This window comes from Passer domesticus, chromosome 4 (assembly GCF_036417665.1).
Source record: "Passer domesticus isolate bPasDom1 chromosome 4, bPasDom1.hap1, whole genome shotgun sequence".
NCBI classification, from domain to species: domain Eukaryota; kingdom Metazoa; phylum Chordata; class Aves; order Passeriformes; family Passeridae; genus Passer; species Passer domesticus.
The window spans coordinates 66,422,841-66,443,501 of NC_087477.1; the positions used below are offsets into that span (position 1 = coordinate 66,422,841).

The following is a 20,661-nucleotide window of genomic DNA, read 5'->3' on the forward strand; positions in this document are numbered from 1 at the left end:
TTGCTTCTACTATTCCTTTTCTTACTTGTGAATCTAGCTGTCTTGTGTATTTTTAGATTTTATATGTATATATATATATATACACACACACACATTTATATATACATTTTTTATTCTCCTGTCATCAAACACTTCCAACAAAAGCCATCTCCTGCTTCATTAGTTAGAAGTGTCAATATGCCAAAGGCCCATATTTGTATGTTACTTTATTCTGTGGTTTCAGTAGCAAAACCAATAGCCATCTACATTTGTTTGTTTACCCTTATATGCCACTGTAAAGCAATTGCTTGTGTTGTCCTGTATGTCTGACATTAAATTATTCAAGTATTGCATTACTTCCATTGCCTAGTGGTCACTGGACCATCCAGTGGGCACAGCAAATCGTGTTCCTGGTCTAGCTCAAATAGCTGAGCTGAACGCAGGGGATCTTGGCATGAACAGTGGGAAGAGGAAATTGCCTGTAGCAGGCTGGAGAGAAGGAAAAAAGTCTAGATGATATTTCAGATTATGTTGTTTGGTTTCTGGAGTGCTTGCAGGTTTATTGTATATATAAGAAAATACAAAAGTTCTCGTGTGCCCACACGTGCACACAAATGCCCCAGGCATTGCAGGTAATTTCTTCTGTGTTAAAAACATCAGGGTATATCCACAGTTCTCAGCCATTATTCTGTTGGATTCTGATGTACCGAGTCCAGTGGCAAGCTCTGTACAGCACCATACCAGATTCTGCTGGGGCAGTGGGGAGCCAGCAGTGGACCTTCTGTAAGCCCAAGTAGCTCCTTAGACCAAAAGCCTCTCAGAGGAATATTCTAGACATGAGCTTTTCAGTGAGGGAATTCGGAGGGTTATAAAGGTGTAAGAGGCAGACACAGTCCATTAGGTCTCCCTAGATGAGTAGCTCTCCTCACTGAAGTGGCTGAGGGAGGAGAGTGGAGATTTCTGTAGCAAATCAGAGAGTTTCTCTGCCAGCAGCTAAATCCCATATGGGAGCATCAGCTGCACTTCCAGACAGGAGTGGAGTCCTGTGGCTGTTGGAGAGATAGTGTTAGTTCCAGCCTTAAGATTGCTGCAACTCCCCACAGGGCTTTCCAACCAAGAATAAATCTGTTATTCTCTGACACAAACTGCTGAAGCTGGGTCTTCCCCATCTGCACAGTGCCCCTTTTTCCCCTGAACACAAATAAGGCATCTCTTGCCTTCCAGAGCTCCTGTGGTTCAAGCAGGAACTGGTATTTTCCACTGGGTTAGGTTCTGTGAGCTTTGCATATTCTTTTCCCTGTATTTTGCTCTGCAGACCTGCTCAGGAGATGGGGGATGTTCTTACCACCTGGACATGGCATACGTGTGGTAGGGTCCAGGACTGCTTGTTGAGTTCTCACCTGCAATGTTGCATTGCATTTTTTAGCAGTCTTATTTGTGCTGCATCTTAAAAGTCACTGCAGTGCTCACTGTGAAGGTGCCCCATAGACGTTGATACTGCAATTTTTAAGGAGCAAAGATCATTACATTTTTAAATCTTCATTTAGGATTCTGATTTAAAGCCAGAAGAAAAACCTAAAGGAATCTAAGTTAAAGCAGGAATAGTTCCATGGTAGAATAGCTGCAAATAGTAAATTATACACTTAGTTACATTTGATTGAGAGAGTTTATTGCTCATGTGAGCAAAATGTCTAGCCCCAGGCACTGTGCAGGTAGTTACTGCGCAAGCATACCACCTGCAGTCATGCCAGAATACCCAAACCCCCTGATACCACAGCGTTTGCTGTCCTGAATAGGAATTGGAGGTCATGCCAGATTGCATTGCAGTGCAGTGAAGTGGACTAGAAAGAGGCCACCCACCTCATTTGCACTTGTGCCTTACAGTAATAGGTGCTTGAATGTCAGTGGGTGGTGATAAAAGGCTAATTTACTCACCCCCAGTGCTGGGCACCCCCTTTCTGCACGTGCAGTGGAGATCATAAAGTCTGAGAGATTGCCCTCTGTACAGAGGCCTCTCTGTTATTTTTATCTCTTTTTTTTTTAATTATTATTTAATCTTGTATGCTCCAGTTGAGCTACATTAATGGATTAGAATACAGCGTGATCTTAGGAGAATTCACTACAATAGATAGATAGTTGGATGGACGGACAGACAGATGCAAGTTTAAAGCACAAGAGGATTTGCATATTTAGTTCTGCTTTACAGCCTCCTTTAGAGAGTGGGATTAATGATCTGCTAAATTATCACAGTTGAGAGTCTTCAGCATTAGTGTGAATGCATATCCTGCTAGAGCTAGTTTTACAACTTTTCTAGAGACATTTACAAATCTTACTGGGGGCAAGGCAGGGAGGGGAGCGGGGGATATCTGGTTGTTGACAAAGCAGCTGGTAACTCAAGGAGAAAAGAGAAAAATCAGAAAACCATCCCTTTTCTGGCATGTCTAAGAGCCTTTCCATCACCCACTGCATGCATTTAGAGTGAGAGTAGGAAGAGTGTTCTCCAAGGACTGTTTGAGTACTCGAGATGCTATGTTAAGCACTCAACTGCAAGTTGGCTTAGAGAAATGTCTTCCAAAAGCATTTATTTGAAAAGGAAAAAAGCTGATAAAGGCAAGTGAACTTAAGATGTCTAGCACACCTTTTGGTCCCTGATTTTAAAGATTTAAAATGTGTGGTTGAGTAAGGTGTGCTGCAGAGGACTGGGGGCAAATGTGACTACTGTCTTAGACAGCACAAGCCTCATAAACTTCCTTTTGATCTAGCCATTAAAAGAAAGAACATTACTTGGCACATTTCTTGGTTACACATATTGCATTCTTTGGTCCCATTAAATAATAATGAATAATAAATGGCATCATTTGGAACAAAATTCTGCACAGCTCAGTAAGAGAAGTGGGCAAACATACCTTCTACCTCTCATGGAGGGAGATGTGAGTGCATCCTAGCACCCTGCCTAGGGTTAGAGGTCTTAAAAAAGGAGGGAGCTGTTTCCAGCCATTTCACTGTTGTGTAACAGCGGTTTTGACCTGCATTAGCAGAAGAGAAAACACATGCAGTTTCACTTAGGTAGGAAAAAAAAGATTGCTGGCTTCGGAGATGACACCAGCAAGTCTCCATGGTATGTAGACTGTATCCTAGAGGAGATTGTTCACAAAAACAATGCAGGAACTGAGGCTACCTATCTTAGGAAACAAATTTATGGCCCTAGATGTGCTCAATTTAATTTAAGGACTTAAGAGCACAGTTGATTTTTGTTCCCTGTGCAGAGAAGAGAACGAGACAGATACGTCCATAAAGTAATTCAAGTTCCAACTGAGCCAAGATGTGCCAGTTTATGGCCACTGACTGTATGCAACCCAGCCTCTGTACTGAAGTCTTAATGTGAATGCCCCTTTTCCTTTTCCAGTACCCAGGAGAGCAGGTGTTTACGTAATACTCAAGAGATTTGCAAGTGCCAGGGAAAGAATGTCTTTCTGTTATGCAGTTTTTCTCTCTGCTGAAGGTGTCTCGCTGGATGGGTGAGAGACTGATCATCATTCTTGGCAAGCCAGGGCCTAATCCAGCCACCCCTTGTCTTCAGGACAAGATCTGTATGAACAGCCTCTGCAGCTGGCCTGAGCTGACTGTTGGCAGATGGGTACCAAACACTTGCCTTTTTCTCCCTTCTCTTTGGAACTTGGAACACCCTTCTCTTTGGAACACCCTAACTTCACCTAGCTTGTTTGACACCATCCTTTTTTGGCCTAAAGGGGTCTTCTTGGGAGTGTGTTAGGTGCTCACGCCAGTCTAACATTAGAGATGAACACTTACCGAGCACTTGGCAGCAAGATTCAAAATCCAGATCTCCTCCTCAGGGGGCAAAACTTGCTGGTTTAGGGCGTACAGGTGGAGTGTGTTGCAATTTATAAGTGAAGAGATAATTCAGGAAAACAAAGCAAAATACATTTTGGCACTGTTTTTCTCTTTTCTTTTAGTTTCTCTCTAATGCTGGGCTTCCCTGTCTTTTTTGTTTTCCCTAGTTTTTTTCACTCGTTTTACCTTTTTTCTCTTGAGTTCCCTTCCTTCACATAGCAGTTCCTTTCTACATTTCCTTTTCTTCCCCTTGCCCTCTCCCCAAGCGAATCCTCTGCACTAGCCTGCTCAGCTCTTCTCATTTCTTGGCGGTGCAGCTGTCCCCCTTGCCTTCTCCAGAGAGCTGCTCCACACCATGTGGCCAGGCTGGCAGCTGCTGGAGCTGCTGGAGCTTTGCTGTTTACTGAGATGCACCCTAGTAGAGCCTGAGAGTGGAACCGTAGGACATGAGCAGTCTTGTGCCACTGGAGCTCTGGCAGGATAACATGATACTTGTCAAGAAAGATGTCTTCACATCTCTTGTAATGCTGCAATGGAATTCCCTTCATCTCTTCTATAAACAGGGTATTTGTACTGTTTCCTTGGTTTGCTCAGCACCAGTTTACAGCCTGCTGCTGAATTGGGCTTGCTCATATTAATTATTTGTACTTATTTATCCTCCTGGAATACCAAAGCATGATTGTGCAGGAAACTTTACACCCACAAACAAAAAAAGGCAACTCTCTTGCCTAAAAAAGAAAACAGCAGACAGCTATTTGGAGAGATCACATTAACTCCCCCTGGGCTGACGTGGCAGCTAAGTGATGAGTAGGAGCTGGTTCATAAGGTACAGAGGAAGTTGTTCCCTGTCTCTGGGGCTGGCCATGGGCACCTTTTGAGTGCTGGAATGCTCTTGCATTTTCTTTTTTCTTTTTTCTTTTTTTTTTCTTTCTTTCTTTTTTTTTTTTTTTTTTTTGGTGTGTCTTTAAAGGCATACAACAACCAGTTCTGTCGGTGTTGTGGTTTTTTTTCTTTTTAAAAGGCAATTTCTTGCACCAATTTCTCTGCTTCTAATATTTCTTTTCCCTCTTTTGACTGCTGCAGTTTGCCCACTTTTGCCCTTCCTTCTGCAGATCCTCACAGCCTTACAGCCTTGCTGCTTTTCCATGTGGCGCCTGCACCCCTCCATGTTCCTCTCCCCTGCTATTGCCTCCTTCCTCTTCCCCAGCTCGGGTCCCTCCTGCTGCTGTGCCTCTCTGCTCCTCTGCTTGGCAGCCTGCAACAAAGGAGGCAGGGAGAGGCAGGAAGTACTGTTAAAAAAAAGGAAAAGTCACCCTGTATGCCCCGTGCCAAAAGTGCTTCTCTTACCCTGCAGCCAGCTTAGAAAAAAATGAAGGGGGATGTCCAGAGGGTGTCCCAGCAGGAGAACATCCCCGCTGCAGGGGATGGCTGTGGGGTGCTTGGGGGGCAGGTGGTGTCCCACAGCCCGTGCAGGGAAGGGGTCTGATGCCAGCACACCTTGTGCTGGTATAAAACTATCTGAGCCAAAGTTCAGGTGAAGGGCAGCCATGGAGCCAGAAAGTCATGTGGCTCTCATGTTGGTTAGTATGTCACTTTGAACAGCTCTTATCTGATATTATTATGACTAACCCAGTGCTGACAGCATGGAACAGATTACAGGAGCCATGTGATGATTATTTAAGGCATCGCTGAGTATAACACGCGGCTAATATTAACCCCTTCTTTCCAGAAGAGCTCTCTCACCCTGTGAGCGACACCTGCAGCAGGCACCTGCCCTGCCCTGCCTGGGAGCACTCCCTCGCCACACTTACCTTGGCTGCTCTATTTCAGACAAGGCTATTTTTGAGTCATTCCTCTGTTTCAAAGTGGCCTTACAGTTCAGAGCAGTTCTCTATGGTTGCTCTTTTATTATTCTTCTTTTAAATTTTATTTTGTTTGGTTTTTCCTCCTTATTTTTTTTTTTCCAGAATATGAAGGATCAGCTATGACAGGTACCCGTATTTCATATTTCCTGTGTCAGCACGTGCCAATAAAATTCAGAAGCCTTTTTGTTTTGTTATGGTTGATCTTTAAAGGTATTGAGAATGACGCTGAAGTCATAGCTGGCAAAATAGACCTCACTGTTCTACATAAATGTCAGCAGCGCCAAGGCAATGCGTTCCGAGCAGTAACAATTCGTGCACTCACAGTGAAGGCGAGGTGTGCACACAGACTGTACCCTTTAAACAGGCTGACACCTGCACCAGGCATTTCAAAAACAATGCAAAAAATGTTATATAAAGCATGACTGGCCCTGACTGTTCAGCCACTTTGCAGATGTGTTGAATACTGTGTTGTGAGGATCCTTGGTGAAAAAGTTTGGGCTCCTGGTGGGGACTGGGGCCATGGTGTCTCCCCCTCATGAAGTAACATCAAAGGTGTGAGAAATTTAAATTCCACACCTGGAAATCCTGGTCACATGAGTGGCATTACTTATGTGGTAACACAGAGGGTAACATTACACCAGCAGCTTCTGGAGTAAAAAGGGAAACACTGGTGGGATGGGGTTCACAATGACCTCCCCACGTGGGCACACGCGCCACTGGGCATGAGACACTCGCTGTCTCCCTTTGGGGGCTGCCTGCAGCCACCCTGTGTCCCTCCAGCAGGACCTGAGAGCAGGGAGCAGGGTGGTATAAATTTATCAGCTTTCTTTTGCACAAAGAGAAGATCGGAGATTATGAAATCAGTGTGTGATTTCAGCATTGTGAAAGCCTGGTTTGGTTGGGAGCCACGAGGAAGGCCAACAGAAAGGTATTGTGTGAAGAAGAAATCGTGCTGCTCCCCTGGCCCTCTCTCTTCCTCTCCTGTCTGTGAAACCTCGGGAAAAAAAAGGAAGAAAGGTGGAGAAAGTCTGGAGCAGGAGCACCAGGTAGCAGCGCTTCCCTCCATTTCACCAAACCCAAGTGTGATCACAAGCACTACAAAACATGGCGGAGACTAATTACAGCTGAGACTCAAAAGGCCCATAAGCTTTTGGAAGGGTGTTAAAAATCCCTTAGATGGGGCCCTGAGCACCCTTTGTTTGAATTAAAAACCAAAAGAAAAAAAAAAAAACAAACCAAAAAAGAGGCAAATAAAAGAGAAAGAAAAATCTCGGCTCTTCCAACAGCACATGCACAAGTGACTATGTTGGCAGAGAGCATCCATGTGGGATTTGTGTTGCTTGAGAGGTAGGCAGAATGACACACTGTGAAAGTGCAGGAATGCCTGTGCTGGTGAGGGGCTTTGTTCCCTCTTCCAGCAAAGCTGCAAGAGACAGAGCCTTCAGAGCAGGAAACAAGAGAACAAGTGTTTGAACTGTGTAACAGTAATAATCATAGTAGCTGTGACAGAACTGATTCCCTGTGAGCTTTAGTCAGTGCTTGAGCCCATCTCTCAACACACTCAGGCATGCTGGTCACTTCACCCTGCCTATCATGTATGGGAGCTGCTTCGTCTGTAAAACGAAATTGATAAATTGCTAATGCACAGATTTGTGATGAGCTCAGATCAGTAATAGTTTTGCATTGCTTGGAGATCCTCTATTAGAAAGTGCACACAAGGCTAAATCATTACTTGTTTCTTTTCTTGAGCTGAATTACTCAGTTTTAGAAAAAACTATTTTCTGCAGATGCTCTATGAAATGTTTGTCCTAATGCTCATTTATCGTGACTGGCACTGATGGAACGGGTGCTGGTATGAAGCAGATGTATCTGTGTAATAGTTTACTTTGATGGCTCCTTTAAGAGGGTTCATAATCTTTATATTTTACCACTGGGTTTGGAATTTTATGCTCCTTTAACAGGTGTATTACCTTGATCAGATGTTTTCATTTTAAACTATTGACTAATGAGCACATGGCCTGCAGGGATTGATGTGCAGAAAATTGATTCCTTTTAAAAGATTTATTCTTATATTCTCTTTTTATTTAGTGTAAGAGTTCACTAGAAAACATAAATTATTGATAATGACAGTTCATGAGTAAAAATGCAATTAAACCCTTTGTCTCCCTTTGTCTAAAAGTAGAAAGAAAGCAGTAGGGATGGGAATACACATAGAAAGATCCAATATAAAATCAGACAGAGTTTTGTTTCTTGGGTTAACATTTAACAAACCCAGCTTTTAAAATGTTTCTTCTCCACTCACAGCCACTATTGTTTTTGTGCACTTTTATCATTCAAAGAGTTCAGGCTATTTGAAAAGGATGTGTACAAAGATTACCTTAAAATGACTCAATGTAAAAGCTCCCTACCTGATGAATTTGTCCTATTGGAATGAACATCTATTTTAATAGAATCCACTAAAAAAGCTCAATCTGTTCAGCCTGTGAGATGGAATGCAGTAGCAGAGTCCTGCCATGAAAATAGCTTGTGTAATCAGTGGAATATAAATGGCAACAGCATCTTGTACTCCCTTTTATGATGGTGGAAAGAGAAGGAATTCAGTGGGCAGCCATATGACCAGGTCCTGCATGACTGAGGAGCTCACATTTTTGCGTTGCACAGTATCTCGTGTGTCCAAGAGGAGGTAAATTGTTCCCGTGCCTTGTGACCAGAATCTCTGTCTGGAGGAAGAAGCAGAATAAAGGACCATTATTTTAGCAGAAGCATTAGAAATCTGTGTAACTGCTGGAAGCATTGATTCACAAAATATTTTCTCATAATTTTTCTCATATTTTCTTATCTTACCCTTCTGAAAGTAAGAGTGGGGAAACTGCTTGAAATAAAAAACCTGAATATATGTCTGACAGCTTATAGTTTTAAAGCACTGCCTATGCCGACAGAAAAGGGGTGGATATGACAATTACTGAAGGCTTAGTACCAGGATAAATTTAAAGCAACTTTATTCTAGAGTGAGCCTTCTGCATGAATGCATGACTTGTGTTGGTGCCAGTGTGGGTGGCATTTGTTAGATTCTGGAGTCCAGTCTGTGTTGCTGCATGAAATGAGTGTGATGGGGTCAGGTCAGTCCTTGCTGAATGATAATCCACATCATAAAGCTACTGTAAATGGTTCAGCATGGTTTAGTATTATTTTCAGCCAGTGCCCAGGAGAGGCCAGGACTGAGCTAGCATTAAGAATGAATTGTCCATGCTTCCCACTCTTATATAACTGAGGGTTCAGGTCACAGCAGGAAAATGAACACAGCCTCTTTTCACAATGTAGATTACTTGTCTTCCTTAAACAAAGGTTGTGAACCAGGGTGGAGGCTTGGTTTTCAGAAAGCGTCTCAGGACTTCCTAGAGAAATTGAGTTATGTTTCTACAAATTGACAGAACTTTTAGGACAGGTGCTCAATACCTATTATTTCAGCAGTGACCAGAGTAATTTGCCCCATTTTTGCAAGGAGTTCACATGTTGAGGTTGCAGCTTTTAATTTCTAAGTGGATGTAATGTGTTAGTTTAAAGCCAAGAATTCAATTGCAGACAGGTTATTACTGCAATTGGTGAGTATTGTGATCTTTTTTCTTTGATCTCTTACTAAGGCACCTTTGCAACATTAATTTGATTAATTTGTTTGAGGTCATACCAAATTGCTGTGTTCTTTTGTTATTGCCCAGAAAAGGTTCTGAATATGTTACTCATGTAGATACTTAGGTAGGTTTTTTTTAGGTGTTTGTAGAAGATTATGAAAAGGAGGGCTGGGATAGGAAGGAAGGAAGGAAGGAAGGAAGGAAGGAAGGAAGGAAGGAAGGAAGGAAGGAAGGAAGGAAGGAAGGAAGGAAGGAAGGAAGGAAGGAAGGAAGGAAGGAAGGAAGGAAGGAAGGAAGGAAGGAAGGAAGGAAGGAAGGAAGGAAGGAAGGAAGGAAGGAAGGAAGGAAGGAAGGAAGGAAGGAAGGAAGGAAGGAAGGAAGGAAGGAAGGAAGGAAGGAAGGAAGGAAGGAAGGAAGGAAGGAAGGAAGGAAATTTGCAAAAATCAGAAACTATAATTCTTAATTGTCTAAATTAATTTTTTAGAAGCTACAGTTAGGCTGGACTGATGTCTGTGTGATTGCTCTACTTCATTCTCTAAAAAGCAGCAATATTGTGGAGTTTTACTTACATACCAGGAAAAAAATAAAGCAAAGCTCTGTGTGCTTCAGACTTGGCTAGCGAGTCCAGCCAAGAACAGATGGAAACTCTGCCAAGAACTTTTTCATTGAAGAGTTTTCTTGAAGCTTTAAGAGGGGAAGATCAGAGTTTGCAGACAAAATTGCTGATTCCTGCTCAAAGTGCTACTCTTTTTCCTGCATGTAGGGCCATCTTGCAAATTTGGGCTGGACGTCTGGCAAACATAGGCTGGGTTCAGTGGCTGTGTTTGTCTGGACTACTCATGCATGAGGACCATTTGACTTGGAACTGAATAAGCATTATCTGCTGGGGTTTGTACATGTATTTTAGGGGTTTTACAATCTTGGTGTTTGTCTTGCTAAAAGACCCTTTCAGCCTGCCCCTGAGTAGTAGAAGGTTCCATGTGGAAAGCTCAGTATTGTTCATGTTACTGTGTCACCATGGAGCTTAGTGTATCAGCTATAATGTTGTACTAGTCCAGGCCCCACACTTGAGCTCTTCTTGACCTATAGAAAGGTCAGTATCTTTTTTTCACCCAGTTTTTCAGCAGTTATATTCTCTTTACAAGTACAAATGTGCTCCTTTATTTGCAGACTTTTCTGTCCTTCCGGAATATACAACCATTTCAGAGGGGACTGTGTCCTAAAAGACTAAAAAAATTGTTTGTTTTTGATTTGGGTCTTTTTTCACTCTTTCTCATAAAGAAATGCCATGAAAAAGCCATGAAGATGGAGTTCATTATGTTAATCCCATCTCTAAAAGCGCTGCTGTGCTGCGGGCCTTTGTTGTCAATAAAATGTCAAGCAATGGCATGTACAGCATGTTGTGCAGACTTCAAAATGCCGCAGCTGTAGCACTGTGCTGTGTTTTCTACACGAGAGCTGAGAAATATGGGAGGGATTAATATCAGGTGCCCAAAGTGTTAATACTGAAAGCCAAAGCAAGAAAAAACCCAAACCTTACAAAGAGTTTTCTTCAGTATATTTGTAAAAATTGGTTGTCATTCTTCATAGCTGGAAAGGCGTCTGTTTACCTCTAGTTTATCCAGGAAAGCTGGTGTAGTGGTTTGCCTTCTCAGAGGGGCAATATCCTTCCAAGTGTTCCAGGCAGTGTAGAGCATAGTGGTGCTATAATATAGCTATAGCCATTAATTTGTCATGCTTGTGATAATATGGGAGGCAGGTGAAATACCAGAAAGCAAATTGCCTATTTTAATTCCCAGAAAAGAGACTTTTCTTCAGCACTGACCCATTTTATCAAATCATGGAATTCATGCTGTAAAGGACCTGATGCTTTTTTGGTACAAATGTGACCAGTTTGTAGGGATCCACACCTGTTGTGGGAAAGTCTGGCTGCAGGAAGGTGAGCCAAATACATTAATAATATGACCCTCACAGCAGAAGCCAACAAGGAAAATATTACGTTCCAGGAGATGTATTTTGTAGGTGTGGTGCAGAGACTGAAGGACAACACCCTTTTTGGTTCTCCCAAGCAGTGAAACAGGAAAATTTGCCAGTCTGGTCATGGGATAAGAGAGGAAAGACTGTGAGCAGATAAACTGCTCCTGACCTAATTCTGAAATAAATATCGTACCTTGTTTCTCAGACATAGTATTCTGAATTTTTTCATATTTTCTTTGAGGAGTATCACCATCTCTTCACACATCAGTGGTGTGTTTTAATGCCAAGCCTGTGTTACAGATCAGTTACTACTGATTTTCAATAGAAATTAAATGTATTAGAATAAAAACTGGCCATACTGTGCTAGTAAAACTTTTGAGACCAGTGACTTAGTTTAGGATATAAGAGGGATGAGGGTTGTCGTGTGGAAGTAAGAGGGATGAGGAATGATGGTTGTAATCTCAGGTCATGTAGGAAGGTCTTACCTAATACCTGACCACAGCATTTTCATCTCTGTGCTGCTTTCACACTGATTTCAGTGACGGGATGGCAGAAGGAAGAGACATATTCCTGTTATTATTTGATATATGTGAGCTCCTGTGGCCTTCCCACTGCATTTGCCTGGACTGAGCTTTGCCATCTGCACCGCGGGCCAGGCACTCTGCTGTGCGACTCCATCCACCTCTCCCTGGAGCAGCCTGCTTAGCTTTCATATAATTACAACTGATGTCTATCAGAAAATATTGCATGTTATGTTTTATGGTCCTTTTTGACACCTCATGATAGGGTTTCTTACTGCAAATCACCATGTTCAAAATGTGGAAAGATTGCAGCTGTAAAATTAATTTCGTTTGTATTTATCCAGGTGTGGGTATTAGGAGTCAACCAAAATCTAGCATCATAAATCCTCTTCCAGGAGAGAAAAAAAAAAAAAAAAGAAGTTAGTATCTGCAGCCAGGCTTTCTCTTGTCTTCCAGGCTCCTCTTTATTGTTTTCCTCAAAATGCTGGTGCTGCCAGGTTCCTTACAGCTGTTCTCATTTTCTCTGTTTCTGGCTTGCTTGCCGATTCAGTAACTACAATAGTGTACCCTCCATCCTTTCCTCCTCTCCTTTCTTCCCTTGCTTTCCTACTTTCTCTTTCTCCAGTATGGGGGTAAGCAACTTGAAAAGTACTTTCATCAGCACATAGGAAGGTTACTCTTGCAACAAGTTCTACATCCAGATATACTGTGACGAAGTGTTTTATCAAACATAATTTTTTTCAGTGTGGAGGCATATCTTCTTGTGTGCAGTATCAACAGAGATGCTGTCTATAAGGTTTGGGGGTGTTACAGGTAGCTCTGAAACAACCTGCACTTACAGAAAAGTAATCTTCTTCTTGGAGGAAGATCTGGGTTTAGCACAGGGAGCCAGAGCTGTTGACAGGGCTTTGGTAGGTGGTGTGGTCTGTTGGGCTAAGTTAGGCAGCAGTACAGGACTTTCTAAGAGTAGGTATGAGGATGAAGAGGTGCTACTTTTGCACAGAGCCCTTGTGACTCAACTGACATTTCTACTTGGAAGAATTCCCTTTTTAACGGTGAGAAATATTTTAGTTTGTCTGCTTGGCCCTCTGTGATATGTTCCTACCTCACACTAATGCCAGTCGTATCAGATCGTTCTAATTATAAATGTGACAACTCTGAGAATTTGGATTTTAAAATCCTGGGGGATTTATGGGATATTTTATAACTCCAAACCAGAAAAAGTTACTAATAGACTTAACCAGGTTAGAAGGTGGTGTTTTAGCCACAAAAGTACCTAGTCCACACCTGGATTTGAGCCAGGTCGTACATCTGCTATATATCTGAGAGAGGGAAACGAAAGTATCCTATGCTGTGAGATTGGTATCAGCAGGGTCCCCTGTTTCCAACCATGCTCATTTGCTCTAAGTCATGAAATTAATTAATGGAGAAAATTTCTTGTAAAATAGAGCAGCAGTTCTGATTTACATGACTTCTGTGCATTTGCAAGTATTTTTTTCCCCCTATGGCTAGAGCTGTATTAACAGGTTTTGTTCCAATAAATGAACTAACACGCACGTATTAAGCAGAGATCTCAGGGAATCCAGTCTCTGCAACAGCTTTGGCATTCCCTCCTGTTTATTTATCTGTACCAATGAAGATGCCCCCCTGCTCTGTGCCATCTTTCCTCCCCCCAGCTTAGGTTCTAAGCAGCCTCCTCAGTGGCTGCAGTGAATCAGCACTTCTGGCAGGCTCTGCCTCCAAGCGTGACTCCGGTGCGGCACACAGACCCCTCCTGGTCTGCCTGGCTGCCCAAGGAACAGGGCTCGGCCCTTCGGGCACAAGTTTTTCCTGCAGTTTTAAAAAACAGCAAATAGTAGATTGAAAAGTTGTGCTGGGTTTTATTTCCTTCTAGGAGGGGAAGGTTTTTGCTGATGGTGATCAAGGGGGATATTTGCAGCCCCATTTAAAGCACTGTGTGGGCATTCAGGTAATTATTAGGAAGTGCAATAAATATCCTAAGAAATAAAAGAAAATTAAGCTAGGCACATTGCACTTAGAAAAGGTGAACCTTATAAGACTGACAGATGTTTGAAAATTTTGAGAAACTGTCTGAAATAAATGCAGAAAATACACAAAAATCCAATAAATGCAAGATCGCTCTCTCCTCTCCAAGTGTATCTGCAAATCCTTTTTTAGGTCATGTTACCTAAAAAAAAACCAAGGAAGAGAAGGGAGTTCTATTTATTTCATTGTAAGCCTGATTTTCAAACTCAGGAAGCTCTCTCACTCCAAAGAAAACACCACAGAAGATACTGACATTCTCTCTGAGCCTTTGGTAATGTTCCCCAAATTGTTAATATCTTCTTCAGTTTGGCAATACAGAGAAAGAGTGTTTGTAGACCCATTGCTCTGAATGAACCACCCTTGAAACCACAGCTAATCTCATGGAACAAGTTGGTGAATAAGGTGTTGAATTAAGGACTCAGAGCATGGCCCATGGGAAAGGATAAATTCTGCTTCACTGGAGTTTGTGGTAAGACTGCTATTGATGGGGTTGCAGAAGGGCAGGATCAGGTTCTGTGTTTTGCTTTGAATGCATTTTTTCTTAAATGGTGAGGGAAATTAAAATAATTTGCTTCCAAAAATTGTTTTCTCATAATCAGTACAATAGTAGTATGGAGCAGGACTTGGAGGTCCTGAGCTATATTTTTGTTGTTGAATAATTTTTTTATCCTTACATTCAAATCTAAGATGTTGGCTGAAATCCTTCATGTGTGTTTTCATGTATGGTTCCATAGGCATTGTTTTCTTTGATTTCCATTGACATAAATAGTTAAATAACTGAGGAAACTGGGACTATGTAGTATTACTTCTCTTCATCAGATAATTGGCATTTTGCAGGCCTAATATGCAATATGTTGATTAGTGCTTTTTTTATATTAAGGAGCTTATTTTTACCGTACATCAAATTTACTACAGATTAGGCTCCTGTATGCAATTCATTAGATATCTTGGATGTGGTTTTCAAAGTGATGTCAACCTCGCCTCTGCCTGGGAACTGAGTCCTACAGAAAATCATGATGCAATCTATGCATGCAATGCCTGTCATACTGAGTGAGACACTGAGACACTGGGGACTTCCAGGGCTCAAAAAGAGCTCCTGGTATCGGCTCTGGAGTGCCAGTGCTCCCAGAGTGGTCTAGAACAGACTCTTCTACCTCTGTAGGTGGTGCAGAGGGAGTGCCCCACAGCAGAGGGGTGCTGGGGTGCTGCACATTTCAGGTGGCATTGCTGTGTCCGTGTGACACTGTGTGTGCTGAAGCGTGCTCCCCTCAGCTGTACAGCAAGGTGCATGAAAGAGCACACGTGGGTGTTGGCACGTAGAGTCATGTGTGAATACAAATGGAGCCTGTAGTTTCAAAAGTGGGCCATTGTCTTGGGGATTAATGAGAAACTTGATCGTCTGGTTATGGCCTGCAACTACATATCCTGTGAATGTATTCCATGTATTCCATGTCTAGTGGCAGGGGTGTGTTTTTTAAGGTGATGGCTGTGGAGAAGATTATCTTTTTTTAGGTTTGCTTTATTAAGCCAATCAGAAATGTTCAAAACTAGGTGTTTCTCCAAGTCTCATGATCCCATTAGTTAAACAACAGAGAGAGAAGTGAAGCAAACAAGCAAGCAGAGTACAGAATAAAATGTGTAAATAAAATACAGTAACAAACTTTTGGTCAGGTAGCATCTTGCTGACCAGTCAGATTATTGACTACCCAGCCAGTTCTGCTGATATGACCAACATAAATTCATCCTTGCTGCTTTTTTTACTGATGCCAAAAACCAGAGGAGCTCTAGGAAAGGAGAACTGGATTCAATTCTGGTTCATGAATCACATATTGAATTGTCAGGAAAGGAACAAATTCTGCCCCAATTGCCACTATAACTATGATAGGTTGTACTCGTGTGCCTCAGGGCAGAATATGGTCTGAAATGAAATAGATGAGGTCAAAATCTGTTTTCATTGATCACAGAGAAAGCAGTGAAGCTGTAGAGGCAAATGTGACAGCAAAATATTGTCAGCAAGGCTGTTCCTCTTGCCAGTGATGCATCATAGCAAAAAGAAGGCTGTTTGATTTTCAACCTCCATGATGTCTTGGTTGGATTGATAAAAAAATAATAATTCTGTAAGCAAGTAAATTGAACCAAAAGTAAGACCCAGTGACTGACACTGAGTTGCAATATGCCATTCATTTAAAGTCTTTTTGCATGGAAAAAGAAAGAGCCATTTTGTTTTTGTAGCAGAAAGTTTTTTGGGTTTTTTTTGGGGGTTTTTTTTGGTTCTTTTTTTTTAACTTCTTTTTTTAGAATCTTGCAAAAGGAATGTGGTTTCAGGAATAAACTTCTTTTATTCCATCAGATATATTCTGCAGCCCATTCCATAAAGATGACAATAATAAAAAAGCAAGGGACACAATATAAGAAACAACTTTCTTTCTGTTAGGGCGGATGGCTTTATAGAATAGATACTGAAGCAGCAAAGAACTGAAAGTGGTTTCTGAGAAGTGTTGACCTCCTTTCGTGCCACTTACTGTGAATTAAAGCTGTGAGTGAGAACTAGTTTGGGCATGTGGTACAGCACTTACAGCAACTGCTGCCAAGGAACAAGATTTGTGTTTCTAAGGAAATGCAACAAAAGAAAATGGTTTAAGAGGCAGTGGCTGTCACCGTGTAAAAAAAAAAAAAAAAAAAAGCATCTATTTATGTACAAATAGGGAAAAAAAGGGCAGATTTGGTTACTCTATATGCAGGTTACCATACGTGTAAACCCTTGTAATGTGAGATTCAAAATCAAACTGCTGTGGATTATGCAGGGTTTAGCATATCTCACACTGTTAGAGTTTACAAAGTTGAGCTAGCTAAAAGCAGTTGTGACCTGCTCTGTGCCTGTGATTGACTGTTTGTCATTCTTACAGGCATTATTAGTAACAGTGATCTGCTATAGGAAAGGGATACATTTAGAGCAAGGAAACTGGGTTTTTGTGGCTTTTTGGAGCTCCTTTCTCACAAAACCAAAAGGCAAATAACTTCAGCACTTCTAAACCAAGGCTGCCAAACAGTATCACTTACCACTACCTTTAAGGCTATAAATATCTTAGGACATGACATCCACTCACTGATTTGTAGCAAAGATGTTATGAGAATTGTTCATGCACTGCAGTTTCATTAAGGGTTGAAAACTGTAGCAAAACACTGAGGAAAAAATATTGCTATATTTACACAGTGTCTTAACTCATTTTTTTCACCCCTCCGGGGTTGGAAAGGGAACCACCTGTCTCCTTTGCTGATGTCAGACTGCTGCCTGGAGACATGGTGCTATTGGAAAGCACACGATACTGTACATATTTACACCAAGCTTGTATCTGATTGAGATTGTGCTACGAGACCTGTGAGTTCACAAGTTTCTTCATCATACGCTCATGCATTAAACATGTATTTGAACTCTGGCTTGAAATCCGTGTGATCTTATGATAGACGTATTTATGTAATAGTTAAATGAATGATCATGTGCTCTCCAGCTCCTTTTCCATGCAAATGCAGAGGAAATTGAATATTATAATATTTCAGTGAGATGTCCTCAATAACAAATTACTGTTTAAAATAACCAATATTTGTATGTATATAAATTGCCTAGCAGTTATTTTTGTCTGCTATTTGCATGATATGGAAAAGATTTTTTCTAGCAAACGTTTTAAGCTACTTGGTGCTGCTTTCCTTTTGGAATGATCACAAGGGTGCACATTTAGGGACGTATTTTCCATCTGTTTTTTTGAAGCTGGCAAAGCACATAATTTGGAATAGAAAAGAAGTCTGAAAGTACCCATATTTGAACTGGTATGTATTTGAGCAGTTCTAGGAATTCTTGCTCTGTAGCAGTTGGTAAAAGTGAAGGACTGTATTGTGCCCTTGGATGCAGTATGCAGGCAGGGCTCAAGGCCAGTGGGAGCCCTATGGGAATACCCAGGGGCACACCAGGGGCCCCCCTGAGAGTTTTGCTGCTCGGCTACCAAGGCAAGAACCTGAAATTACCAGGGGAGCTCTTTGAATTCTGGCTGTTTGATGCGGTCCTGTGTTGTGGAGGTTTGTTTGAGGTAGGTCCTTTTGCAAAGGCCAGGCTTGGGCTTCTCTTCATGCAGCCTTGAGTGATGTAATGTCCCTGTTGGAGAGACCCACGGGGTCTTCTGTGTCCTGCAGTGGTGGGCATGGGGCTGACCTTCCATGGAGAGCAGCACTGGCACGATAGTGATTCTTTTCAGAATGGGGATCTTCACCTCACACTCCCTCTGCCCGTCCGCAAGCATTGCCTTAGCTCTTCTTATCAGCTCAGCCTTTTGATGGGACTGCTTATTGTACATGGTGAATAAGGGTGGCAGAATCTGGCCCTGTTGCTCTGTCAGTGGTTGGATCAAGTTGGGCACCATTTAGTGCAGTAATTTCTTTTAGTTGGGCATTTTGAAAACACCAAAATACTTGGGGACATTAGTGCTCCTGGGAATCCACAGGAGTGGGAACAGCTAGGTAAAAAAGGCTCCAAGAAATGTGAACTGTTGCTGCAAAACCTAAGAAAAAGAGCAGATTCTGGGATAGGAGCATGCCTGAGGTATCAGATTGCCCAAATTAAGTTCTGACAAAAGAACTGGATTCGTTGCTGAGGTCTGGAGAAGATCGAGAAAACACCACAGCTGTTGAGCTGCTTATGTCTCCTGAGCAGTTCAGGCACAATTCCTGGGGTGTGGAGATAGTTTTCACTATCAGCTGGATGGGTATTTTTGGCTGAAGGCTGTTCCAGTGGGAAAACTCGTATCAGTGGGTGTTGCTGAAGACAGTATTTCTGGATTACTGTGGGAACTAGTTAATTGCTGGTGTGCACCAAACTCATGATGGTACAGGGGGAGATGTCAGTATCTCATCTTCCAAGATCTCCTTACTCCTTTGTTGTTTTTTAATAATTTGTGATTTGTTTAGTGTAGTTCTTCAGCAAAGAGCTACACTCTATGTTAGGGAATTTTTTTTAATGGAAATTGAAGGGTAAGGAAAACTGGCCTTCCCTACGCTAGAGACAGAGAAGTTACAGCTAGTAATGAATGCTTGGGTCTTCTGTTTCATCTTCATGTGCTAGCACCATTTTTTGTATACTAAACAGAGTGTTCTAATGTATGATTCATATTAATTAGGTTTCTGCAAAGTACTGCACACCTCAACTTGAACTGAACCAGAAATAAACGTATTGCCATATATTAACATTTTATTAGTTGAGAAGAAGAATAGGATGAAGGCACCTATGTGAAATCCCAAGTACGAGCTTCAGATTGAATTAATGCTAGCAGTACCTTGAGATTAATTTGGTTACTATGGGTACAGAATAAGAAATAGTATACCATAATGTAAATATGTTTACTGATTCATTTTTGGCACTAAAAACTAAAACCATATTATAAATGCAACAACAGCTTTTTCTTACTTGGAAGAAGGTGGGTACATTTTAGTAATTAAAGTGAATATTGCCCTCTGGACAGTGCCAGTACCCCAGTAGAAGATGAGTGCTGTTCTTACAGAGGATCTGCCCCATCACAAGTGGCAGAACTGCAATACAACAAAAGAGACCCGAAACAAAAAATACTACCAACCCAGAAAGCTGCCAGTCTTTTACAGCTTCTCATTAAATATCTCTTGTAACATGATAACATCTGTTTCACGTACCATTCAACTGGTCAAATGTGAGTTTTCCATCCTTGTGCCACTTCCCATCTCATCAGTATGTAGGAAAAGGAACAAGTTTTGCATCTTTAGATGTCAAAAGGTGAGAAATAATAAAATAATACAATAGAAATACTATATATTCAGAAAGCAATTATTTTAAGGAGTTTCAGTTTTGACATGGCTAGATTAAGTATGAAGCTTTTTGTTTTTATACTTACTGTCAAGAATGTTGTTAAATACTGATACCACCTCCTAAGAGAACAACTTTTAAATACCAAAATGAAAAGGATGAGCATTAAATATTTTGGTAGATATATTGTGCCATAATGTATACTGTCTTGTTCTTAATACAAGGCACAGTAGGGCTTAATTAAAAAGTGATTGTACGATCTATCACAAACCTACATTAGGGATATGGATGCCAAGAAAATTAAGTTGAATAGGTGGTGATAATGAAATCGATATTTTATTGAATAGCTTTTATTCCTATGCCTTTGTTTGCTATTCTCGCCTTCCTGTCAGCAGGTAAGACATTTTCCATCCAAAATTCTTTGAAGGAATTCATTTAGTCTGATGCTGCTTTATTTCATTATTTTATCAGTGTAAGTTATTTTATTCATTTTTTGACAGAGTAAAATGCCTTGACAAACTTCTGACTCCGTTAGAGCAGAGCATGACAGTAAACAAAGAAAAGCAAGCCCTTACGAGCTCGTTCTTGCTAGAAGTAGCTAGCTAACAACTGGTACAAGGGTGATTTTCTATTTCGTGTAAACAAAAGTCATAGTCACTCAAAGCCTCCAGGGCAGCCCCACAACTGGATTTTAGTACAGCTTTCTCCTATTCTAGTTCCTAGTGTGGCTTTAGGACCTGCTAAGTAAAGTGTTAAGCATTAGAGAACAATGAAATACAGCATAATACCAAGTGAAGAATATATACAATAAAAGTAAGTATTTGTACAGCCTGGGCCAAAATCCCCCTTGTTATAACTTCATCAACTTAAATGCTATTGATTTTTCAGGTACCACTGACCTGAAATTGCTGGGATTGTGCTTGGGATGAATCTGACCTATGCCATTAAGGCCAAACAGAATCACAGTTTTG

At 41.4% G+C, this 20,661-nt stretch overlaps 1 protein-coding gene across 1 annotated transcript in view; it reads left to right on the plus strand.

Annotated features, from left to right (window-relative positions):
- The window catches only part of PPARGC1A (PPARG coactivator 1 alpha), a 363,434-nt gene that overhangs the window by 265,257 nt on the left and 77,516 nt on the right, over positions 1 to 20,661 (plus strand). The gene's annotated exons all lie outside the window — the stretch shown is intronic.